The sequence below is a fragment of the Schistocerca serialis genome, chromosome 2 (genome assembly GCF_023864345.2).
Source record: "Schistocerca serialis cubense isolate TAMUIC-IGC-003099 chromosome 2, iqSchSeri2.2, whole genome shotgun sequence".
Taxonomy (NCBI): domain Eukaryota; kingdom Metazoa; phylum Arthropoda; class Insecta; order Orthoptera; family Acrididae; genus Schistocerca; species Schistocerca serialis.
In genome coordinates, this window is record NC_064639.1 from 234,820,269 (window position 1) to 234,847,708 (window position 27,440).

General features: G+C 42.7%; 1 protein-coding gene across 1 annotated transcript in view; it reads right to left on the reverse strand.

Moving 5' to 3' along the window:
• LOC126455873 (probable G-protein coupled receptor CG31760) overlaps positions 1 to 25,346 on the reverse strand; it is a 1,325,234-nt gene extending 1,299,888 nt beyond the window's left edge. Inside the window, exon 1 of the mRNA XM_050091633.1 lies at positions 25,245 to 25,346. The gene's annotated coding sequence lies outside the window, so the exon portion shown is untranslated. The remainder of the gene's footprint in view (positions 1 to 25,244) is intronic.
• Between the last annotated feature and the right edge of the window lie 2,094 nt (positions 25,347 to 27,440).

Below are 27,440 nucleotides of genomic sequence, written 5' to 3' on the forward strand. Positions count from 1 at the left end.
TCGCCTCTCCTGGACTCCCCATCTCCAGACGATCCAAGCCAAGGCACGTTCCCGACTCCGTCTCCTCAAGCTCCTTTCTGGCCGCACGTGGGGTCTGGACCCCTCCACAATCCTCCACACCTATAAATCCCTCATCCGCCCTATCCTTTGTTACGCCCATCCAGCCTGGATCTCCGCCCCTCCCCCTACCTTCTATAAATCCCTCCAAATCCTTGAACGCCATGCTCTCCGCCTTGCCTATCGCATCCGTCTCCCCTCCCCCACGCGGATCCTGTATGATCTCATCCCCTTCCCCCACCTCCTCCTTTTCCTTGAAAGGATATGGATCCTGTACACCTCCCGTAAACTCGATCCTCCTCACCCACTCGTGTCCCCGATCCTCTCCCACCCCCGCCCGCTGCTGCGCCTGTATTCCCACGTCCCACCCGGTCTCTATCTCTTCACCCTCCTTACCCTCTCCCAAGGTGGCTTCCGCCAGCTCCCCCTCCCTGATGATGTCCTCGTCCCCTCCATCTACCCCTCTTATCAACTTTGATCCTCCCCCCCACCTCCTGTGTCCTCTCCTTTAGGCACCCTCCCTCCCTCCCTTCCCTTCCCTCCTCTTTCCTTTCCCCCCTCCCTCCTCCCCTCTCCACCGGGCTTCCCCTCCCCCTTCCTCCCTCCCCCTCTCTCCTTTGCCCATGGCATCTCTGCTCCCCCCTCTCCCATTCCCCTTCCCATTCCTCCTCCTCCACCTCCTCTCTTGGCAGGTCCCCGGACTCGTACACGCTCAGTGAACATTCGCGCGCCGGAGATCATCGCCGTCAGTGTTTCGTGTGTGTGCCTTCGTTTGTGTGTTGTGTTGTTCGCCGTCACGCCCCCACCGTTCACGTGCCGTCGCCATCATCCATGTTCTGTGCATCGTGTCGCCCAGTGTTAGTGATGTTTCTCGTCCAGCGTGAACGGCTACATGTTTTTTTCGATTTTTAGTGTCTACATTTTTTTGCCCACCGTTTTTACTGTCTACTCTGTGCCACCTTTATGTACTACTTGTTGCAACACTCAAGGCTGAAGTGCGGCGTATTGTGCTGCTGCCAGCCCGCCTTTGTATGAGGTGTTAAAATCACAATAAAGAAAAAAAAAACTGAATGATTTGAAAGTGCATTATAGCTTCCTGAGGAAATAGACTACTGAGGTTACTAGCATTAATGTTATATATTAAACAGTACGGGTTTAAAGCCTTCGAAAAATTTTTTACAGGCAAGGTTCAACTGATCATTCAGTATATTGCCGTCTTTGAGCTCTAGATGTTTAAAAATAAATAGCTCTTCCCACAGATCTAGTCTCCGTCCTTTGACCTGTCTATGTAGGTTAACCGTGTCTTCTAACTGTTTAGGCGTATGGCCGGTTATCAAGAGGTGTTCAGCAAAGGTAGAGTTGCGAATATTCGTTCCTTTTTTACCTAAAAAATGTTCTTTATATCGTGTTTCCACAGCTCTGCCGGTTTGACCAATATAATAAGAGGGGCAGTTATTACAGGTTAGCTTGTAAATACCTGAATTAGAATACCAATCGCTGGCAATCTCTATTGACTATACAAGATTTCTTTCTAAACTGTTATCTGTAGAAAAGGAGACGTTACAGTTATATTTTTTATTTAGAAGACGTTTAATCCTATACGATAAGTTACCCAGGAAAGGGATGGAAATAAATTTTTTAGTTTCTGTGGTATCCGTGGGGAGAATATTTCTCAAAAAAAATTTTGAAAGCAGGTATGGCTATTGACTTTAATCACCAGTGCCTAGAGAAAGACATTATCCCTGATTATGTGAAGGCGTACGTAAATTTTAAACAGAGTAACAGAGTGCCTTCTATTAAAAAGAAGCTAGTGCATTTAGTCATTTCCGAGAGCACAGTAAATTTGTACAAGAAAAAAGATGTCCTTAATAGTGAAGCCTACTGTATACACCTATTTTTAACTAAAGCCTTTAAAGATCTTTGTAATTTTCAAATTGACCACCTGTGGAATAGTATTAATGAATGGCTCTCTAATCGTAAAGAAGTAATCAAGGCCAGACATGAAAGAAAGCTTTTAAAGTTTAGTAATAGGACCACAAGTAAAAGTGATAATACAGCAGACAACAGTGTTAAGCTCCTATTTTACGATAGAGTACTAAATAAAACCAATATTTCTTTTACGCAGGCCGAAAATGACTTGTTGTGTAAAGGCCTTAAATATAACTTGCCTGCTAAACTCGATAAATATCCAGTTATTTGTAATCTCAATGTAGATCTAAAAATCGGTTTAGAATCTCTGAAATTAGAGAAAACGGAGCAAGTCAAATGTGCCTACGAATGTAACAACATAATAGAAAAAGAAATTAAATTATCTCCTAATAGGCAGTCGGGCGAATATAGTATAATAAAAAGCATTAATCATAAACTTAGAGAGCACGACGCCTTAGTCACTAAGAGTGACAAAGGGAACACCGTGGTCGTGGCTTATAAAAATGATTATATAGAGAAGACTGTAAAGTTTTTTGAGGAACACGACATCACTGAGGTTACTGTAGATCCTACTACTGAACTGCAAAATGAAATCCGGCGTACTTTAATGAATTCCGTAAGCTTGTTCAATAAGTTCCAAAAGAAAGGGCTTATAAATATGAACCCTAAACCACCAGTGCTCAGAAGTCAGTTTAAACTGCATAAACAAAATCACCCGATCCGCCCTATAGTGAATGGTATAGGCAGTCCACATCACACACTTGCTAGGCGCCTCCATTTTAAAATTAAAGATGCTTTCACATTTGAAAATAATTTTTCTGTAAAAAACAGTAAGGAATTAATTAACGATATTCAATCTATAAGTTGTACACCTGACACTAGACTGGTGTCCTTTGACATCGTCAGCCTTTACACAAATGTTCCGGTTGATGAAACCATAGACCTTGTAAAAGAGAATCTTCTTAAACATAAAATATTAAGTGAAACTCAGATTGCCGAACTCATTGTTTTGCTTAAGGTCATTTTAAAATACAATTACTTCACATTTAACGGGAAAATGTATGTACAGCCAGATGGTCTAGCAATGGGTAGCCCCCTCGCCGGTATTCTAGCAGAGGTTGTCATTAACGCCCTGGAAACAACGTTCTTCAATTCAAGTTCAGAATTACGCCACAAAATCCGCTATTATGCACGGTATGTTGATGACATTTTCATTGCTTTTGATGGCACTGATCATGAGTTAGAGCATCTCTTTAACACTTTCAACGGTTTACATGAAAAAATTTCCTTCACAAAAGAACTTCAAAATGATAAACGTGAACTTAATTTTCTCGATTTAACAATTTCTATAGAAGATAATTCCTTCCATTTTAATATCTTCCGCAAGGAAACATATTCAGATAATGTCATTCCTGCTGACTCTACCCATCCAAAAGCTCATAAATTGGCATTTTTTCATTCCGCCATTCACCGAATGGTAACCACTCCTTTATCACCTGCGGATCAAAAAAAGGAATTGAATGTCATCAAAGCGATTGCGGTTAGTAATGGGTATAACCAGAATATGATCGATTACCTGCTCAATAAGAAAAGGTGCGTGCGGTTCGCCGCATACATAACGCTGCCGGCCCCACCCGCCTTATGCGGGTTTTTTCTGAGCACGCCCCCTCCATTGACCGTCTCCTGAAGGAGGGTGCCCTCCTTTTTAACCAGCGGTACAAGGTCGACCCCTCCCGTTCCCCTCCTCAATCCCTGCGCTGCCAGAGGTGTCTACGCTATAACGCGCACCCCACAGCTGAGTGCCGCGAGGCCCCCACCTGCCCGCATTGTCGGCAAGCGCACTTCCTCAGGCAGTGCCCCAACCTCCAATCCCCTCCTTCCTGCAATACCTGCAATCTCCCCCATCCCACCTACTCCCAAAAGTGTAAAGCCCGACCCCCTCCAACCACTCCTGAACTCACCGTCCCTGTCCGTCCCCTGGACGCCCCCACCCCTCCTGGCAATTCCCTTCGTCCCCCCCCCATCTCTGAGGACATCCTCAGGTTCCTTACCACCGTCCTCCAGAATGTTCGTCCCTTTCAGTGCCCACACACCCTCCACCAGGTCTCCCTCGCCGCCCGTTCCATATTCCAACTCAAGATGTACGCCACCTACTCCAACAACCAGGCCCATTTCACCTTCTCCCGCCTCGACACCCTCGTCTAAATCCCTATCATGGCACGACAGCAACGTATCCTTTTCAACAACATCCGCTCCCTACCCGCCAACAGGAACCTCTTCCTGCACACCCTTGCCACCCACCGCATGGATGCCTTCCTCCTTAATGAAACCTTCCTCCAACCCCACCACACCATTCACACTTCGCCCTACCTCCTCCACCGCTCCGATAATCCCCTCCCAATTGCGCGTGGCGGAGTTGCCATTGGTCACCACCGCCACATCCCCGTTCGGCTCCAACCTCTCCTTCCCGACCCCACCGAACACCTGATCCTTAGTCTCTTCTTCCCCGGCCTTACCGTTACCTGCGCCACCATCTATGTCCGCCCCAACGCTCCTATTCCCTTCGACTTCCTCTCCCACGTCGATCGTACCTTTTCCTCCTACGTGATCGCCGCCGACCCCAACATCCATAGTCGTTCCGCTGCCCAGTTACGGCGGTGGCATCAGTTCCTCTCCACCCTTCAAGGTGACCTCGTCCCCATCCCCCGGCATACCCGTCCTGAATCCAACTCCATTCCTGATGTTATCCTCTCCTCCCCCAACCTCCTTGGCCGCATAACGGTGGATGTCCTGGAGCCTATTGGTAGCGACCATCTCCCTGTCCTCCTCACCATTTCAGACGGTCGTCGCCCTCGCCCCGACCCTCGTACTGACCCTCCCCCTGAGTATGTCCACGACTATTCCCGAGCCGACTGGAATGCCTACCGGGATACCCTTTCCACCCAGGTCGATAGCCACCCTCTCACCTACCACCACCCTGACGATGTCACCCATGCCGCCTCCTTTCTCCAGCAGACCTTGTCTGAGGCCGTGGAGGCCCACGTTCCTACTGTCGCCATCCACCCCCACCGTCCTACCTTACCCCCACAGGCCGTTCTCCTCCTCCGTGAATCCCGTCGTCTCTACCGTGCCTTCCTCCGCACGCGTGACCCGGACACGCTACGACGCCACCGGCAACTCCAGCGACAAGTTCGTAATTTGCTCGCGGCTAAGAAACGCCGGGACTGGCGACAGACATGCACCCGTTTAAATGCAACCCTACCAATCAACTCGTCCAAGTTTTTGACGGCCTTCCGTCGCCTTACCGGAACTAAACCCTCCCCCTACTATCCTTTTCTCCACGATGATCACCCCTTCCCTGACACCCTTAGTAAGGCCAATCACTTTGCCTCCTACCTATCTGATGTCTTCTCCATCCCCGACGATCCCCAGTTCGATTACTCCCTCTTCCCGGATATCCGCGATCGAACTGACACCTCTGTCCCTCCCCTCGCTCCTGGTTTCCAGTACTTGGACAACATTACACATACGGAACTCAACGCCCCTATCACTACACAGGATCTCATTGTTACACTCCGCACCAAACGCAACACCGCTCCTGGTCACGATCGTGTCACCTACCGTCACCTTCGTGAAGCTCCTGTCTCTTTCCTCTCCACCCTGGCCAGGCTCTACAATGTAGTCCTGTCCACCGGTTACTACCCCGACCTGTGGAAAACCTCCCGTATCCTCATGTTCCTTAAACCTGGCAAACCGCCGTCCGCCGTCTCCTCCTACCGTCCCATCAGCCTTACCTCGGTCTTCAGCAAGGTCCTGGAATCTATCCTCACCCGTCGCATCCACCAGCATCTCCGCCAGCACCGCCTCCTTCCCGTCACCCAGTGTGGCTTTCGGCCGTCCTTCTCTTCCGACGACCTTCTCCTTCACCTCACTCATCTCCTTTCCGAACAGCTTAATTCCCGTCGCTCCGCAATCTTCCTCTCCCTGGACCTCGAACGTGCATATGACCGCGTACGGCATTCCGGTCTCCTCTTCAAGCTCCAAACCTTCGCCCTACCCATTAACTACGTCCGTCTGATCGGCTCCTTTCTCTCCCGCCGCCCTTCCTATGTCACCATCCATAACACCGATTCCTACACCTTTTTCCCCTCCGCCGGTGTGCCCCAAGGCTCCATCCTCTCCCCCCTTCTGTACCTGTTGTACACGGCGGACATGCCGCCGCCGTCACCCCCCGTCCACCTTCTCCAGTTTGCTGATGACACCGCCTTCCTTGCCCTTGCCCCCACCCTACAGCGCTCCCAACGCCTTCTCCAATCCCATCTTGACCGGTTCACCGCTTGGTGCAACCAGTGGTTGCTCAAGGTCAATCCTTCCAAAACCCAGGCGATCATTGTAGGCAAAACCACCCCTTCCTTCCGCCTCCTTGATTTCTATCTCACTGTCTATGGCCGTCCCATCGCCCTCACTCCCACCCTTAAGTACCTTGGCGTCACACTCGACCGTCGCCTCTCCTGGACTCCCCATCTCCAGACAATCCAAGCCAAGGCACGTTCCCGCCTCCATCTCCTCAAGCTCCTTTCCGGCCGTACGTGGGGTCTGGACCCCTCCACCGTCCTCCACACCTATAAATCCCTCATCCGCCCTATCCTTTGTTATGCCCGTCCAGCATGGATCTCCGCTCCCCCTACCTTTTATAAACCCTCCAAATCCTTGAACGCCATGCTCTCCGCCTCGCCTATCGCATCCGTCTCCCCTCCCCCACGCGGATCCTCTACGATCTCATCCCCTTCCCCCACCTCCTCCTTTTCCTTGAAAGGATACGGATCCTGTACACCTCCCGCAAACTCGATCCTCCTCACCTGCTCGTCTCCCCAATCCTCTCCCACCCCCGCCCACTGCCGCGCCTGTATTCGCACGTCCCACCCGGTCTCCACCTCTCCACCCTCTTTACCCTCTCCCAAGGTGGCTTCCGCCAGCTCCCCCTCCCTGATGATGTCCTCCTCCCCTCCATCTACCCCTCCTATCAACTTTGACCCTGCCCCACCACCCACTTCCGGTGTCCTTTCCTTTAGGCACCCTCTCTCCCTCCCTTCTCTTCCCTTCCCTCCCCTTCTCTTTCCTTTTCCCCCCTCCCCTCCCTCCACCACTCTTCCCCCCGGGCTTCCCCTCGCCCTTCCTCCCTCCCCCCTTTCTCCCCTGCCCGTGGCATCTCCGCTCTCTCCTCTCCCTCTCCCACTCCCCTTCCTCCTCCTCCTCCTCTATTGGCAGGTCCCTGGACTCGCACACGCTCAGTGGACTTTCGCGCGCCGGCGATCACCGCCGTCAGTGTATCGTGTGTGCTGTCATGTTTAGTGTTCAGTGTTTCACCGTCACACTCCATCGTTCACCAGTGCCGTCGTCTTCTTCAGTGTTTGTGCTTCGTGTCACCCGTTCGTCGTGTGGATTGCCATCGAGTGTGAACGGCTTCTTGTGTTTTTATGTTCATGTGTCTACTGTTTTTTCGCGCCGATTTTTCTCGTGATGTCTCTTCTCTGTTTATCTCATTGTACTCTCTTCGGCTGAAGAGCGGCGTATTGTGCTGCTGCCAGCCTACCTGATTGTTCAGGTGTCAAAATAACAATAAAGTAAAAAAAAAAAAAATCTTGACTCATGTTTCATACCTTAATATATATTACGATGTTCATTGTCCCCAGGCCGTCTTCTGAAGAAGATAGATATATATCTATTGAAACCTAGGTAAAGATTACTTTATCCATTGCAACTGGTCGGCTGCTCTTAGTCTGATTTACGTGGAACCGTTGCTGTAGCGCAGCTATGTTTAAAGTACTGAATTACACTGAAGTTACCGCTGTTTATGGTGCTCCCTGGATATTACAAAAAGCGGAACATGCTTCTTAATAGGGCACGTGAAAACCACGGACAGCAACGCATGCTGTGCAACGCACTCCAACAGTGGACGCTTTGTTGGTAAGCAGTTCTTGTAGGAGGGCGTTCCACTCCTCAGTTTACAGGTGCTGGACGGTTGTTGATGCATATTGAATCGTATCTTATACTGTATGGACCATGTATATGAGAGCTACCTTGTTAGGTCACGCCAATTAAAACGTTATCATTTACGTGGGTAAACGTTTGCACAACGGAACTGTCGAAGAAACATCTCCTTCACTAGGTACAGTTGATAGCCCTGGTTAATCCACAATCAAAAAGAGTCAGAGGTTACTAACTACCGAAAATCAAATTCAGTCAGTATTTATTTAATATCATCACACACACACTTGAGGAAAACCTAGACATGTTTGTTCAAAATTTTAGAAATGAAAAATAGGTTGGTTCAAATGGCTCTGAGCACTATGGGACGTAACTTCTGAGGTCATCAGAACTTAGATCTACTTAAACCTAATTAACCTAAGGACATCACACACATCCATGCCCGAGGCAGGATTCGAACCTGCGACCGTAGCAGTCACGCGGTTCCAGACGGAAGCGCGAAGAGCCGCTCGGCCACACCGGCCGGGGGAAAATAGGTGTGAGTTCTTAAGGGCCCAAACTACAGAGGTCATCGGTCCCTAGACTTACACCTTACTTAAACTAATTTAAACTAACCTATGCTAAGAACAACACACACACCCATGCCCGAGGGAGGACTCGAACCTCCGGCGGGAGAGGTGAGTGGATATTTCCAGAATGAGATTTTCACTCTGCAGCGGAGTGTGCGCTGATATGAAACTTTCTGGCAGATTAAAACTGTGTGCCCGACCGAGACTTGAACTCGGGACCTTTGCCTTTCGCGGGCAAGTGCTCTACCCGGTACTCACAGCTTTACTTCTGCCAGTACCTCGTCTCCTGTGAGTACCGGGCGTGATTCGTGCTTCGGTAGCTCAGATGGTAGAGCACTTGCCCGTGAAAGGCAAAGGTCCCGAGTTCGAATCTCGGTCGGGCACACAGTTTTAAACTGCCAGAAAGTTTCATATCAGCGCACACTCCGCTGCAGAGTGAAAATCTAATTCTGGAAACATCCCCCAGGCTGTGGCTAAGCCATGTCTCCGCAGTATCCTTTATTTCAGGAGTGCTAGTTCTGCAAGGTTCGCAGGAGAGCTGCTGTAAAGTTTGGAAGGTAGGAGACGAGGTATTGGCAAAAGTAAAGCTGTGAGTACCGGGCGTGACTCGTGCTTCGGTAGCTCAGATGGTAGAGCACTTGCCCGCGAAAGGCAAAGGTCCCGAGTTCGAGTCTCGGTTGAGTGGATATTACTGCACTCTTTTATTGTTGTTATTTATAACGGTATTACCTATAATTACTGCCAATTAGATTAATTTTCCTACGAACGTTGTTAGCAAGTGCGCGATTCTTTGTGTAAGATGGCGAAATTCCTAATACGCGATAGTATGGGGATCCAAATACGCGACAGTGTCGCATATTACTATACCTATCGCATATTGGGGGAACTCGTTCTCTCACGATTTTTTATATGTAATTTACGCATTACTATCATGAGATATCAATATTTCATCATTTATTGTAGTAAAACTTTGGGAACTGCGTTTATTTTAATTCGATTAAATTATCATAAACAGGGATTACTTTGACTAGTCTTATGATCAGAAATTGGAATGTTTTCTGGAACTTGATGGACTATGCACCTGCAGGATCAATATCAGCTTGTCATCCAAGTGGCTGGATACATACTCACAATTTTACTCAGTGGTTTGATCATTTTGTGAGTCATGTAAAGCCATCTTCAAATGACCCTGTCATTTTGATTCTTGATGAGCATTATTCCCACACAAAGAATCTCGATGTGTTAGATAAAGCACATGAAAATAATGTTCATATTGTACGTTTTCCACGTCACTCAACACATAAAATGCAGCCACGTGACGTCGGATTTATGGGGCCTTTGAAAACCTACTATGCCCAGGAGATAGAAACGTAGTTGGCAAGTAATCCAGGTCGTGTTATCACCAAATTATTAATAGCCAAGTAATTTTGGGCAGCTTAGAACCAAGCAGCAAAAATGGAAGCATCTGTGATTTGCCTTCAGAAAAAGATGTCTCATCCCATGCAACATCCTTAGGGAACATGAATTTTCAATTCATCGCCATGCTAACGCTCTTCAAGGAAGAGATGCTAAAAACGAAAAAGAAGCTACTGATGGTGATGGTCAAGCTGTCAGCGCGGCAGACATCAGACCCCTCTCACACATCGCAAAACCACCTGGGGTTAGTCAAATAGGTCAAGCATCGCGTTCGTGCTCTGCTGCGTCACTAACTTCAGCTCCTTATGTGAAGCAATTGCAAGAATCTAAACAGAAGAAATCAGAGGCTGAAGCTAAGAAACCAGCGAGAAAGTTATTTGGGGAGAAGAGTGGAAAATCTTGCAATCGTAGACCTGAAGCAGCAGAATCGTCTGGTGACTCGTCATCCGATGTCCATCTTGATGACAGTGGGGATTCAGACAGCAGTGATGACGATGACGCAGAGTGTCTGTTCTGTACTGGGCGCTTTTCTGAAGGCAAACACGGGGAGAAATGGGCACAGTGCACGAAATGTTATAGCTGGGTTCATGAAGATTGCGGTGTCACAGAAGACAATTTTGTTTGCCCCGGATGTCGTAAATATAAACCTATGTAGTGTGAAATGAATGAAGGATAACAGAAATGAATGGTTCAAATGGTTCAAATGGCTCTGAGCACTATGGGACTTAACATCTATGGTCATCAGTCCCCTAGAACTTAGAACTACTTAAACCTAACTAACCTAAGGACAGCACACAACACCCAGCCATCACGAGAAATGAATGAACATGTAAAAATTGTATATTCATTTGTCATTATTATTAAAAAAATAATTAAAACAAAATATTATTACTGCCTCATATTAGGAAACCTTGATCTCATTTCTACGAAATGCCTTGTTTGTGAAGATTTAATAACTACTCTGAAAAATTATTTATTATTTCAAATACGATAATTGTATGATAAAATTAAATAATGCAGGATCTTATTACCATAATAAAAAATACAATTTCACTTACTTTTAGGTCTTTCAAATGGCTTTACACAAGTGTGCCTCATATTAGGCACCTTTCCTCTACATATGGTTGGAGATGCTACTTTTAAAGATCTCGACTGGAGCGATTTTAAACAATGTGAAACAAATAATTATTTTTCCGGTGGTAGAAGGAGAGACATCATGCAGACATGCACATGAACTCTTATGTGCACTTAGAAAGGTGTCGAGCAAGACAAGCGATGCAAATATTATACAACCTTACAAACTCTTCTGTTCGTCCAACAATTTAGTGAATCCTAAATAAAGAAAAATTTTCCTCGTCTTTCGGGAGCGAAATTAAAAGAACGGGGATTTACTGGACCAAACATACAAAACTTGATGTTACACTCCAATGTTGAATCAATAATTTTGTGTTATAGGGAGAGTTGGGTATCATTCAAGCAAATTGTTGATATGTTTTTACGCAGCAAAAAGGACCATTACGATACTTCTATCTCAGCCTACATGAGGGAAAATTGAAATGGTAGGATGTTTTTGAACCACAAGATTAACTTCGCGTTTATACAAAGATGAAACTTTCATTTCTTTGAAAAATTACATTACTTTTATCTAAAATACATTGGTTTTGGTAATTTTTACTTCTTATCGAAGTTAGGTTGTGACACAACTGTGTAGGAAAACTAAGATCGCATAGGGATTCAGCGCTGATAAAACCTTGAGATAAAGCTATTACTGGTCAAACAGTTTTCCCTGTGTTATGTTTTCTTGTTGGTTAGCTTCTTTATACCATCGTTGCACAGTCACAATGAACCACATGTAGGCTTTTACGAGCTCTTTCTGTGTTATGGATTCATTGTTGTATTACTTATTCTTCATGTGTTTTTTTAGGACCACAGGCATGTATCTTACTGTTGACACTCGCAAATAATTTGTTCGTTGTAGCTATGTAGCACATTTTACCTCTGAATTTTTAAAAAATTTAAATTTTTCGTCGTTTATTTTAATTATATAACTTTTACTTATTTGTGGTATATATTTCTTTACAGCCTTATAAAGAAGGCACTAAGTGCCTGAAACCGGTTAATGAGGTAAAATTTCTTTTACGCAGTTGGTTTGATGAAGATCATTTCCTTCAACGACTGCGGTCTTAGGTTTGTGATTTTTACTTGTATGTAATAGGTTCTGTATTAAATGATAACACTGCTATATTGAACGCACGAATCCAGAAAATGTACTTACGTCAGTACGGTCAATATACATGTAGACATTAATAAAATGGCAGCACCATTAACCGACAAATCGCTGTGAGATGGCGATAATACGACTGCCCACCGTTCTAAAGCAATAGTAATATTTTGATGCCCTTTCCGTTCATTACAATAAAATAGTCAAATTTATTGTATTTTATAATTCCTAACTTTAAAAAAAGGTTATAACATTATCTTCACATGCTCCTAAAATGCAAAGTTTCGAAGTTATATTGCTCATTGCTTTACATAATTCATTGGTATATGCTAAATTGTATCCATTATCACAACTGTTTGTGTGATAGTTGTGAGTGAATGAACATGAGAAGATTTTTCCACCAGTGCCGACTTTCGGTCAAACTGTGTTTTATTTAAGTCACGCTATCTCTACTACATCTTCTTCTTCATAACCTTTGCCGTTTCTTTAGGTTGTCGGCAATGTTACATTGACTGGGGCAAAGTTAATGACAGCTGTTGGTGGATGCTCTCACTGTGTTCCCATGTGTCTGTGTTCCCATGTGTCCTGTTCAAGAGTGAGAACGTTTTCTAAATGTTTGAGCAGCTTCTACGTGAGGCGGGACGTGGCTACCAGCCTATTATTCACTTATATTAGGTTCCTGTGTAAGTTCGTAGCTTTTCTTGTTTTGCGTGTTGGTATTTCAGTTGCTCTCCGTTTATTAAGAGAATGTCATTTTTCATTTCTAGTTCAGTGTTGCTGCCTGAAATTACATATTGTCATTTTGACATTTAGAGACAGTGAGTGGAGCCGTGGACGCTAGAAATGGAGCGCCAAGTGGAGACATCGGAACATTTTCAACATATATATCTGTCTGATTTCAATAGCGGGGTGAAAGCAGCAGAGGCAGCCAGAAACATTTGCACCGTGTGTAGGGATAATGCAACTGGACAGACCACGTTAGGAAAATGATTTTCTCGTTTTACGGAGCATCGTTGTGACGTTAGTTACTCTCCACGTCCAGAAAGGCCTTCGGAGTTTGACGAAGATTGTTTAAACGCATTAATCAACAGTGATCCACGTCAGTGTACCTGATATATAGCAAATGTGATGAACTTTCATCAATCCAGCATTGTGCGACATTTTCATGCAGTAGGGAAGGTTCAAAAATCTTGTGTATGTGTACCGCATGCGCTAAGTCAAAACCACAAAACTCAGTTGCTGGCCACATGAAAATTTCGCCTTGCTCGCCATCAACTGGTTAATGTACAAAACCGACCATTCCTACCTCGTACCGTTACAGGTGACCAGAAATGGTGTCTTTACGCAACGATAACAAAAAGGAACACATAGCTGAGCCCATACAAGCGAAGTCCTGCCCGGATCCACAAAAGATAATGGTATGCGTCTGGTGGAACAGCAAGCGTACAGTATAGTAAGAACTGCTCCCCCGATGCGTAACCATTACCGCTGACATTTATCGCCAACAACTGAGTCTCTTGAAGACGAAATCCAAGAACAACGACCAGGAAGCTCCGGAAAGTGATGCGACTCCACGATATTACCCCCCTGCATTCTGCTAGACTGACATAAAACACTTTACGCAAGTAGACAGAGATTAAGCGCATCATTGATCGTAATTAACTCGAATTGACACTCGACGAGATCACATACTTAATACATGAGTTACACATCATGTATTTTACTGAGTGGCTGTGTTTGTGTGTATTTGTTAGAGGAACAACAAATTGGTTACATATATGACCGTTTATTTCAACTGACATTATCTAGATTACTCTTATTTAGAGCATTTCCATGTACCTGATCGTGATTTTGGCCATGTAAACTTACTGGAATAGATTATTTTAGACCTTGGTCTAGCCTTTGATGAGACACCGACATAGAAATTATTTCAGTAACGTTAAGTTATACTTCTGTTGGAATGAATAGTTTTTTAAATTCATTAGTTTGTATTTTACACTATTGACTACCTTGTACGAACTGGGTTTCACAGAGCTTTTTCGGTCCTTTATCATTTCTTTCGTGGTGTTAGGAACGAAGTTGTCTAAGTAAATTACGCCACTGTTACATTAGTATGACGACATTACAGAATTTGGCAAACGTAACTCTAGTCTACCTTGCCCATCGTTCACTGATAGAAAACATTGAAGTGTACCTAACATATGTCACATTGGCAATGCGTATGTTCTCCTTTTCATAGTTTATTATTTTTAAAAAAATTACAATGTTCCCCGCCTATATTATTATCCATTAGAATAACGGCTTGCCGGCCGTGGGGCCGTGCGGTTCTAGGCGCTTCAGTCTGGAACCGCGTGATCGCTACGGTCGCAGGTTCGAATCCTGCCTCGGGCATGGATGTGTGTGATGTCCTTAGGTTAGTTAAGTTTAAGTAGTTCTCAGTTCTAGAGGACTGACTATAGTGGTCAGAGCCATTTGAACCATTTGCGCCGATAACGGCTTGTCGCTTAAACTTTCATATACTCCCGTTTCTTAATACCTGATATTAATCTATAATAAAACGATTGTGCATACACAGCTACATTTGTATTTAGTGATACCACGTCCAGAGTGATGGCATTTTAACGGAAATGACCAAAAATGTAAATAGTTTCATTAAAATTATCCATTGTGTAATGTGGTTATAATAGAATTGTTTTGCGTAATAACTCATAAATTACTGTTGTTGCATTGGTTGTTTATGTATGGTATGTTGTATTTAGGGCCTGAAGATGGTGTTATAAGAACATCGAAACTAATTGCCAATAAAACCAACACCTTAATACAGCTGGAGGAATTACGTCATTTTTTAACATATACGCAAGTTGGGTTGCGAAGTCATTCCGCACCCACCTTACTCACCCGATCTTGCGACCTCTGATTTCTACCTTCTCCGCTCTCTCACAGCCTTCAAGGAACTTCCTTTCTGAATGAAAATGCACTCCGAACATGGCTCGACGACTTCATCGACTCAAAGCCACGGGATTTCTAGAGACGCGGAATCGAGAAGCCACCTCATCGTTGGCAGAGTGTTGTAAACAGTGAAGGAGAGCATATTACTGATGACTAATTTCTCTGTTATGTGTATTTTTCGTGTTTGTTAAACTTATGCAAAAGCGCTACGAACTGATACACCAAGCCAATAGTTGGATGCGGCAATCCGCTTAACAACCACACCGAAGATGGCTGGCTCACCAGCCCTCGTCGGCGGATTCGATTCGGGACAGTCTTGACTCCCCTGTTCCCTGAAGCGGCACGTTAACGCATTCGATCATCAGGGTGGGTCAGATTGCCTCTACTAAATGTTCATAAACAAGAAGTCCGGACGAGGTACTGTGTACTAATGTCATTCTGAATGTGCTATAGCTGATTTCAGATGTATAAAGTATTGCATTTTGTATTACATCTTTTTATTCTTATCTCACATACATTGGTGTCCAAAACTAAGGCAGCAAACGGAAATTTTCCAAGGCTGCTTTTATTTTTCTACAAAAAGTATAAAGAAGGGATAGTAAAGAAGGAACAATGTAAAGAGTACAGAATGTAAATAACTCTAACATGCGTAGTGGCAGAAAAAAATATTCTTCGTTTTTCCCAGCTAACGGATTTGCACACATATTCAGACAACTGCTCAATGTGCTCAGAATGGTGTGTGACCTCCTCTGGCAGCAGTACAGGCCGGACAACAACGGGACATGCTGTTAGTGATGTAATCAATCTCATGTTGAAGCAATAACACCTATTCTTCCTGCAGAGCTGCTCGCAACTCTTGGAGACTGATTGATGGATCTGTCGCGGTACAACCTGTCTCCCTAGTGCATCCCAGACGTGCTCTATGGGATTCAAATCGAGAGCGTCAACAGGCCACGGTATGTGTGCAATATCTTCCATTTCCAAGAAAGCATCAGACAACCGTGCTCTTCTAGGACGAGCATTAACGTCCATCAGTACGAAGTCTGGGCCCACAGCACCTAGCAACAACCGTACATGAGGTCCAAAGATATAGTCACGATGCCTGACAGCAGCTAAACCGTGTTGATTCACCCATACAATTTCATGAAGGTGTGTTCGAATCGTCAACATAATCCTGCCCACAACATTGGGATCCTCCTCGACATCGGTCTATGTCCACAATGTTTGGGTCGTGAAATCCTATTCCAGGTTCCTTTCAGATGCGAATTCGTCGAGAATCACTCTCAGACAAAATCGGGACTCATTTGTGAAAGGAACATTGGCCGTCTGTTCGACTGTCCAGGTTGTATGTTGACGTCTTTACTCTAGATGTTCCTTTCTGTGAAAACGCTTCAGGGGTACACATACAGCAGGTCTCCGATGATAAAGGACTCTGTGCCGAAGCCTTCAGTACACCATTTTCCTCGACACAATACGCCCAGTGGATGCTGCTAGTCAGATACCGGTTGCCGTGCAGTACTAATAAAACATGACTAGGACCTATTTACAGGGAAATTAATGTAGTTAAATCTTGTACTGGGATACGTTTTCGCTGGAGGCCGTAGTTCTCGAGTTATTCAATAAGAACGTACAAAAGTGATCTCCAAACGCGATTTTCTTGAATAACTCGAAAACCGTTGCCTCCAGCAAAAACGTATCACAGTACAAATTTTAAATAAATTAAATTTCGTACAAAAAGGTCCTGATCAGTTTTTCTGTAGGACTAATAGCTTGCGCATAGCGATTGAGACAATATGAAAATATCGCATGTGGTTTATCAGGGCGTTGCAGGTTGCATTAAAGTTATTAGAAGGGGCAACGAAATCACTCTCCATATTCACACACTCACCATATATCTGATTTTCTTTTGATCTTAATGCAAGACGGAAAATTTTGGTAGTTCCAGAAAAACGAAATTTGTAATGCTGTAAAGGTTAGCTTCAACTGACATAGGCATGGTCTGAAGGAGATCAATTTGAGCTTCATCGAATTAATTTATATGTACTTGATTACAAACAGCATACTGAAAAGCATTGTGTATTATTAACAAAAATCCAGAATAAACCTATCACCATACAAACTGCCTTGGGGAAGTGTGCTTTTGTGCGTCTTCATAAATAACTTTTCAGCTTTGAATAGGATATTGACCACTACAATGGTAGAGTTTCCATTACAATCAAGGTAGACATATATTCAAAACTAAAAGTGAGGCAACGAGGTACCATTTCAGCAGAATTATTTGCAGTTCTACTGTAGGATGTTTTCAGCTGCTAAAACTGTAAAAGAACGAAGCTTATGCCTAAACCTGCACTATTTTGCGGTGATGATGAAAACTACACTGCTTCGCACAGCAAATATCTGAATACTGATCATTTTGATCGATTCCCAGTGCAACTGCAATGAATCTGTTGTTAGTACTTACCGCCTCCGAATGAATCAACAACAAAACGTCTATATAACGACCATTAGTCACAGAGAGAAAATTGTAAAACTGTTTCAGGGTTTCCTGACATTTCTGTATAAATCAAGAGATACATCAGATACAGATAATTAAGAATCAATATGAAAATACCGGATATAATGCTAGCTGAGGTGTACACTACTATTCGAGGTATAGAAATAAAATACGTCTGAAGATGAAGCTTGAGGCAAAGCAGTACAAAAGCGTCTAACAAACTTTAATTATTACTGTTATTTAATTTTTCTGAGTGTCAGCAAAAACGACACTACAAAGCAATAGCTACTTGGTTCATGAGAAAGGAGAGAGACAAGACATGACATCAGCAGATGTACAATATTCTTCGAATAATGCACAAGACATACACTACAACAACCGCTAGTGCAATACAAATACCATTGGGTTTTAGTTGAGCAATGGAACAAGATAAGTTCAGAAATGGATGTAGCACACCAGGTGAGCAGATTGCTGGCTTACTGCCGATAAGTAAGATAGCATGTTTTCATTAACGCATTAACATAAAACCCCGAGTTAACATTATTTTGAGAGAATCAAAATACCGAGTATACTCGGGCAGCTTAAGAACAGAACTCAGAAAAAATAAAACACGTATATATCCGTTTCAGCACTGACAAGTGTTCGGCTGCTTGACAGCATCTGGTACTACATTTATAGCCTGGCTGTCGTGTTTTCGTTGGGGTGGTTCCCACTAGATACCGTTTTTATTGTGAGCAGCTTTGAATACTTAACAACAAAGCCGGCGCATTGAGCCTCTCTCCTGTATTGTTTCTGTGAAAATGTTTTCAAAAATTTGCGCATTGGGAGGTAAATTATTATTATTACGAAGGAATGTATACGAATACTTCTCCTATATCTTCAACTGGGCCTCGTCAGGCTAGTGGGAAATTCAAAACTGGAAGAGAAATTAGGCTGTGAGATGTCAAATCATCGTAATTATTCTACGCTGATATTAAATGAGTTATTATAACTAGGCGAGTGACACTGACGTGACTTGTACGCTTTTATGTTTTCTGAGCGTTAGGTTGTTAAAACCATTGTGTGTGTGTGTGTGTGTGTGTGTGTGTGTGTGTGTGTGTAGGGGTGGGTGTGTGTGTGGAGGTGGTTCGATGTGGGAATGACTGGGACCTAGAGTAGGAGAATGAGCACAAAATATTTGGATAGGAAATGAGAGTGGTGTAAACATAGGACGGTATTAATGTTTGTGTTTCAGAGCTGTTTCATTTTATCTGTATAATTCTTCTATTGTGACAAATATCGTTTTTTTTTCATTGCGGGGGACATCAGATTAATTAATTTCTACTTATTGAATGTGGTTCTAGTATGTAGTACTTTTCTACTAAAATGCTAAAAGAAAGACACGAAACAGTCAAAAGTAAATAAAAGAGTAAAACTCACTGTCACTGTACGAAATAAAGAGATACACACAAGAAAGTAGCACTCGTATATCGTAACAAAATTGCAAAGGCGACGACAGATCTAACAGGCTAACCTTGGACCGGTCCCGTCGAATGTTTCAAATATCTTGGCGCGATCGCCGAACACTTGACAGCTCGTGGTTCTTTCAAATTTTTTGATTGTGTGGCTGGTGTTGCAGCCTTGTGGGAGTACACTGCCGATTTCACGATGAAAATGGAATCTTCTGAGAATAAGGGTGAAAATGTCTGGGACTTGAGATGTATCAGTCTCAGTATATCGTATGAATAACGTATCTATTTGAAGGAATAAGCTTTCCTTTCCAGCACGGACAGGAAGAGCCCAGAGTGTACAGAAAATAGGCAGTCAGTGACTCATTTGAAGTCACAACTAACATTTTCTCCTTCCTCTATAATTTTCAGATTTTTTTTACAAATGTGTGATAACTTTTGGACATTAATTTACGTCGCAGAAACGGAGAGCTCTCGTGTCAGGTGGTGTTTTTTACGGCTGGTATGAATTACACTGAAGGCACTTGGGCAGCTAATGGTCCCGCGCCCCACTTTATACTGCCTTGTTTACGTTCGCTGGCTCCGGATGCCACTTGCTGGAGGGGACCTTGAGAAGCCGCGCAGGCCATAAGCATGCACTCACGCGTTGCACAAACATAGCGTTTAAACTGTTCCTAAGTGCAGCGGACACTTCTGCTGTGACGCAATCTATGCATACTACCGCACTGCGATGCAGTAAACAACATGTGACAGTACCGGTTGTGGTTCATAAATTTGTCATCAAACGTGAATGTCTCTGGCTTTGATATACATTAGAAAGTAAAATATACGTATAGAAAAATAAAAGTCTCAACAAAAAGGTATGGCCAGCCTTCCAGAGTACAGACGTGGACAAAACGAGCGAGACCCCTCGTCTTTTCGTTATGCTGATCCGCACAGCTTTAATGTCTGCTACACAGCATAACAGGCAAGGCGACGAAGTGCTACCAACATACTATGCAAGTTCGCTCAGCTTCGAAGACGCCACAGCATCGTCTGCCACCACTTCGCGGGAAACGAAATACCTCAAGTATAAGCCAGTGTGTTGTTTTCGCAAATCTGTGACTATGACTTGGATCTAAGGTGTTGTTATGGATAGTCCGTATGCTCAGATTGCGAATCTAACATCATGAATAAAGACAAGGGGAAATGAATCCTCTTCCGTGACATCGAATATATTTTAGTTATTCTTTTTTAAATGTACTGCGCAGAAAATCACTCACCAGAAGTGAATAACTTTTTAGTAACCCCAGATGATGCTAACAGCTTGCCGGCGCGGGTTAGCCGTGCGCTCGACGGCGTCATATCGCGGATCGCGCGGCTCCTTGCGCCGTCAGTTCGAATCCTTCCCCGGTCATGGATGTGTGTTAGGTTAGGTAGGTTGAAGTAGTTCTAGATCTAGGGGACAGTTTGGTGGCGTAGTTCTTAGAGCCATTTTTTGACCTTTCGCGTAAATTTTCTTTACATAAACGGCCCTATCTTTAGATTGCGTTGACTTAGCTCACTTTTTTTACACCGCCAGGGGACCGTATACCGCAGGAAGTGTGATACGTTTCCGCTTATTATGTCCACCCGTACTCGAGATAACGAGTTTTAAGGGTTGGGTGGACAGATAGACGGTTAAGAAAGTGAGACTAGTTCCATTTTTACCGATTTACGTGACGGAATCCTAACAACGAAGATAGTTACCACAGTTACTGAAGATGAGGGCCACATAATTATTTCCCCTACTCTTTATTCGAAATGTTCCAGTTGCAGTCGATACATCAGCATACTAATCGTAGCTACGCTTTCGATCCAAATCACGTTTAAAGGAATGCAAATAAAATCCATTTGCCTACACACGTGGTAATTCAGATCCCACTATTAATGCCACCGCGTTTTAAATGTACGAGCATTCCCATTACTAGCTACCTTAAGGAACACTTCGGCTAATGAACGTTTTCTGGCTGTGGCACGTCTAATGGAGAATTCGAAACATTGTAGAATACGTTTGGTAACTACGTCGCCCCTTATTTCCTGGGGTGGTGCAGAAATATCTTACTAAATTTACTCGCTAATAACAGTTTTTCGTTATTTCGATAAACATCCCTAATGATTGTCACATAAGCGGTGACATAAAGGTAGAAAATTCATGTTTTTGAGTCCAGAAAACTCTATGCAACACAAAATGGAAACCATTTTGCCATTTTCATTACGAAATTCCCGGTTTATTCATGTCTGGGGTAATAATAGAGTGCTGTTTGCCTGGTTTGTCTGCTAGCGTAGTGAAAGGTGTTTGCTACTGCAAGGGAGGTCTGGTTTGTTTCCGATTCTAATCTCGGTGGGGCCAGATAGACTATCAGTAAAGGAATTTTAAGAAATTCTCGAGCCCCCAATACGTTTTACTGCTGCCATTATTCTGTACCGGCGCCCTGTGGATGTCGATATGAAACTCTTGTAGAATTTCGTACTTGTTACTGCCTACTTTTTCCGCTTCTGTCAATAATTGAATTGACTTAAGTGTGGCACTAAATGATTTTTAACTGAATTTCGTTATGAATCTTCACGCATTGCTAAATTAGCTCACTTTCATGGTAGGTCAGCAACGGTAATCCAGTATGCCTGGTCTGAACGTTGACACAGACCATTTCGGGGACGAATGTGCATAATACTTTGCTAATTCGTAACGATCTGGGGTACTTTGTCTGACTAAAACAGTTATGTTATCTCGATAAGCTGAAATTCATTTTTATTTGTACAGTTCATACTAATTAGCGTTTCATTTATATTTAGGTGTTGTGGTTAACACACTAATCAGCATTAATATAGTCTTACACATGATTCAAAACTGTCTGACAAATTTCGGATGGTTTTTCAATTTCACGCCTGTACATAGTATGTTGGTAGCACTTCGTCGCCTTGCCTGTTGTACTGTGTAGCAGACTTTAAAGCTGTGCGGATGAGCATAACGAAAAGGCGAGGGGTCTCGCTCGTTTTGTGCACGACTGTACATTCCTCACACGCACAGGAATAAAATGTGTTTTATGAACGTGGGTATGGAAACGCTTTATTTCATTCGCTGCTTCTCTTCGTAATCACAACGACCGCAGGAAACACATAGAAAAGGAATGCACCACCATTACGTGAAGTACGTGAAACTTTTTGCACACGAAACGTTCAGAATACCTGCTCTGAAGCCTTGAGCTCCCAGCTCTCACCTTGAACCTGACTGATATCACCGATATTTTTAAGTAACAAAATCAAAGTGAGTGTTACTGAATCTTGAGGCGCTTCAGAGTATATTATTCTTGAATTTTTCCAGAAGCTTGGCTGCAACAGAAATGCGATGCAGGTCCTTTTGATTGCCCAAAAACTTTAAAATTAAATCCTTGAATGATATCCAAGCCTTCCTCTCACTCACAGCTATATTTAATTCTGAGTTGGAATCCAACAACAATTATCGAGTTTCGGGTCCAACAGGTAGACGTCATCTTTCAATTTTGTTTTATACAATGAAACGTATCACAGAGATACTTGACACATTCTCCACATCACAGGAATAACATACCTAAAAGCTTGATTTTGTTATTGTTTTGTGTGTTTCTGACGATCCTCAGCACGAACATACCACACCTTATTTGGCACCCACCACTTATTTTGACAGCCGTGGTCTCTTCCAGGGTCTCAGGAGGATGCTCTCCTCATGAAATCTGTAATAATCCACTGTTGCAGTACCCTAAAATCCTTAAAATGATTTTTTAAATATTGTCAATTGTATAACGATAATGGGTGATTCGGTTTTCTCGTTATCATATTAGGAGCCAGTGCAAGGTAAACCGGTAATAATGAGCTAATCGTCAGAATGTAATTTTTTTCGGTATCAGACTGACTGACTATGTAAAACTTGTATACTATTTTTCAGAGTTATTTTGACATTGTCAGATTATACATTAACATTGTTATTACAGGCACAGAAAACACATTTACTGCAGTATCAGCCTTTATATGTAGGCTTATGATGTCTTAGGACAATAATTTGCATCTCAATCATTGACCTAACGAACGAAGTCTACTGTTTACAGGTGATAAAATAATTTCAGAATCGAACTTTGCTAAAGTTTTCTGTGGCACAGTAAAAGATGTTGTGTATTGCAGGTTGCACCCAACACTCGCTGATATCTGTGATATCGATTCACGTTGCTTACTTTGATGTGGCACCACAATCTGTGTACGATACCACAAAGAACACAGAACCAACGTTTCAGAGAAGTTCATTACAGTGAACATTTACAGTTACTATCGTTTGCCGCGTAGCATGTTAGATAACCATCTTCAGCAAAACCAACGAAAACTGAATAAACTATCTACCTATTGACCAAACAGCAGATTGGACAAACAAACATACAATTTAGAAGCCACCGGTTTATGAAGGTACGTTGGTATTACTGATGTCTGGCAGAGTTTTTCTAAGACTCTAGCCTACGTTCTATGAACGCACATTTACCTACTAGAGCGCACAGTGTGACGCATATGATAACATTTTCTAACCAGATCATGAGTGATTACATAGTAAAATATAGCAGAATAACATAGCAGACCGCTTAACGAGTATTTCTTCAAATTATGTTCCAAAAAATTAGATTATTTCATTAATAGAAAACATCCTCTAATGAACGACATTACATGTAGACATAGAAAGACAGCTTTTAAAGCACAAAATAAGGAGTTATCAATAATAAGATCGCGAATATATTTGTGCACTTTAACTAAAATATCTTGAAACTTAGGTCATATTTTAGTGTCTGTGGAGCTGTGAAGTCTAACCATGGATTTCACAGGGGTTTCCTGTTAATATAGATCCAGATAGTTTTTAGAGCTCAAGATAAAGAGTTAAAAAGTTTTGAAGACCACCAATAATAAAATCCCTAGTATACTCGTACTCTGGACTTTTGCTCAAATGTCCTGGAGTCATTTTTCAGCTTCTGTAGATCTATGAAGTCGAATTGTGTATTTCACAATGGTTTTATGTGAACATGAAGTTCAGAGAGAGCAGGCTGGAGTACAGTGGATGTATTTATCTCGCTCCACTGGAGAGCATTCGCCACTCGACTGATGAAATAACATCACTTACTGTTTCATTTTCTGAGACTTTAAATTCAGTGTTAGATTCAGCATCACTGTAGCCATCCCTTTTTGAAAACATTTTCATAGAAACAATACAGGAGGGAGGCTGAATACGCCCGTTTTTTTGTCAAGTATTCAAAGCTGCTCACAATAAAGACGGTATCTAGTGGGAACCATCCCAACGAAAACACGACAGCCAGGGTATAAATGTAGTACCAGATGCTGTCTAGCAGCCGAACACTTGTCAGTGCTGAAACGGATATAGACGTGTTTTATTTTTTCTGAGTTCTGTTCTTAAGCTGCCCGAGTATACTCGGTATTTTGATTCTCTCAGAACAATAAAAAAAGAGATAATTCGGGGTTTTATGTTAATGCGTTAATGAAAACATGCTATCATAATTATCGGCAGTAAGCCAGCAATCTGCTCCATGGTGCAACAATACTGATCCACATATTTCCAACCGCATACTGTACCACAGCTGACCAAAATCAAACGTCTGAATCCTTGGCTGCTTCTTCACGAAGTAAGCGATTTTAGGACGCTATGAACGTTCACTCATTTTCGTAGATAAGGTGAAACTGTTCTGGACAATATCCAGCCTAGTTTTCTGACTGTCGGTCAAATTTAGCAAATAGTGGGAGTTGCTTCGCATGGAATTTTCGAGGTTAAACTGTTTGAGCAAAGAGCAGACCTGAGATCCCATGACACACTGAGCTTTTTAGTTTCGGCTTCGTGCACCAAACTCGGCGTGGCTGTTTCCAGCCAGTATGTGGCATTCGAAAACTGTGCGCTTTCTGCTACCGCCGATCTAGGCTTTGCTCCTGCAGTACAAATAATAAATGATTTGGACTCTCACAGCCCTCTTGCCTCTAGTAAACCACTGGCGAGTTTCCCGACTTAAGTCTTGTCGTCTAGGCACTCCGCATTTTAATTGTTCCTTCTCAGTATCTGCAAATTTACTGTTTTCTTTTGTTGCGGTACATTTTTAGCAATATACAATTCGTGTTCGGTACCGATGTAAACGCACCTTAAGGTATGCTGCAGCGTGTCCTCGGACGAGCAATAATGGTCATTCGGCATCCCTCGTGTCACTTGTATTCTCTGTGTTGTCTCCATAGGGTGGCCAAAGGCTAACTGTGATTCGGCATTTCTGAGCTCTGCTCGGCTTTTGTAGACGATCTGCGTCCATGCTGCAGTAGTTGGAAGTCACGTTGATCATCCATAGTGGCTTACCTGAAACAACAAAAAATAGAAAACAAGAATTAGGTATGGGTTAGCAGAGGAACGACCAATGCTTCTGCCTACAATTTTCGAAACCGAAGTGCAATGGATTATACGTAAGTTACTGATCAACTTTTGTATCTGCTAAACTGTGTATCGGTCTATACTATAATGATAAAATTTTCCGAATGAATGTAGATGAATATTTCCTTTCGCAGAGAAATGTTCTTTGTATCTAATCTCAAAACTTCTGCAGCATACTGTTTTCTTTTGCTGTGGTATATTTTTAGGATTGTACAATTCGTGTTCGTTACCGAGGTAAACGTACCTTAAGATATGCTGCAGTGTGTTGACATGAGGTACAAAGAACACCTCGTTGTCTGAAGGGTTGGAATCTAGAACAAATCTGCATCGGCAGCCCACATTGCAGAATAAAACCGTTCAGAGACAAACGTTAAGAGCAACCTTAAAATATTATATTTAGCAGGAAAAGGAGCCAGTTTGAATCTGTTAGAGGAAATAGAAATACATACACATACAAAACATTTCTCCGGCTAATGTCCTTAATGAGGAGACTGAATAGGCTAACATGCCTTTCCTGAAAAACTTCCAGACAGTACTTTCCATACTCCAATGTAAATAATGTTTTTACGTTTGGTCACATGCCTGCAGATCAAGTAATTGATAATAGAATGTTTCATGTACCTACACTAGTCAATATTATTTATACCACTACATACTAATACATTTTTAGGTTTTAACACATTTCTTGCCCACATTTGTGTTGTACAAAATAAGTTTGTACTGCTGTAATTCACAAAATTCCATGTATTTATAATATCTCTGTGCATTAAACGCCCTAGATTTAATGTAAAATACTTTTTTCAATCCAACATAACAGTAATTTACGCTTCCTTTGGAAAGAAAAGAAATCTTTCTACCATTGCATTGGAGAATCTTTGATACTCATGACCTACTAAACTTGGGATCTTTTTTCGGATGTTGTAAATTAAAACATGTGGTGCACACTGAAAATTCGTTTGAGAGCAAACGAATGATTTTGAGAAGGCAGTGCAACGTTTGTGGTTGTGAAAATACAGACAACTTGAGAATGATTCTACATTTGTACTAGTGAATTATTGCTTATGATAGTTTAACTTAAAGGAAACCAATGTATAGTCTGTTCTGATGAAAGCCGTGTGATCATGAATTGTGAAAAATTCGAAATCGGTAACGACATTTTTTTAATGAAGTAACCCAAAATCAGTTTGTGGCTGGCTGGTGTATAACAATTTATTTCATATAACAGCTATGGTAACCAACCATGTCTTTATTTAACATAATTGCATGTATGAAATTTATCACAAATAATTCATCTCTTTTCAAACCAGTAGCTCAGTTCATAGAATCAGTACGAGTAGGAAAAATAACTTAAGTTCACTTTGGCCGTTATTCAAAATCACACGTTCTCAATAATTTGCCAGCAGTCAACAAAAAATGTAGCTACTAATATGCAAAATTTTAGTGAACCATAAAATATTTACTAGTGGCTAACTTATAATTTTTTAATTTGTCCGTTAAGAAGTCCTTTATTCAGAATCACAGTTTTTCAATAATTTGCCAGCGGTCATAACACGTTTGGTTACTAATGAAAAAAAATTTTAGACTAGCGTAAAGATTTTATAGGTGGCCAACTCATGTATTATATTGATGAAATACTCAATTCAACCACTTGATGCAATTTCCAGTGTAGTAATATGGTCAGTGTAAGGACGTATTGTGAAATATTTTTATGTAACTGTATGTGCAATTAAATGATTGTTACAAGTTTTTGATTTCCTTATTTCGACTTATTGCAGTTGCTTAAAGATCATTTCGCTTAGGGTTTCCTTTCTCTAAAGACGCTATCTGTCCAAAAAAGTCCGAGAGTGATTTTATTTCTGGTGTACAAGCGACGTCAGCGCAGTGCTTACGGCGACAGTTTCAACTAACGACTCTGAAC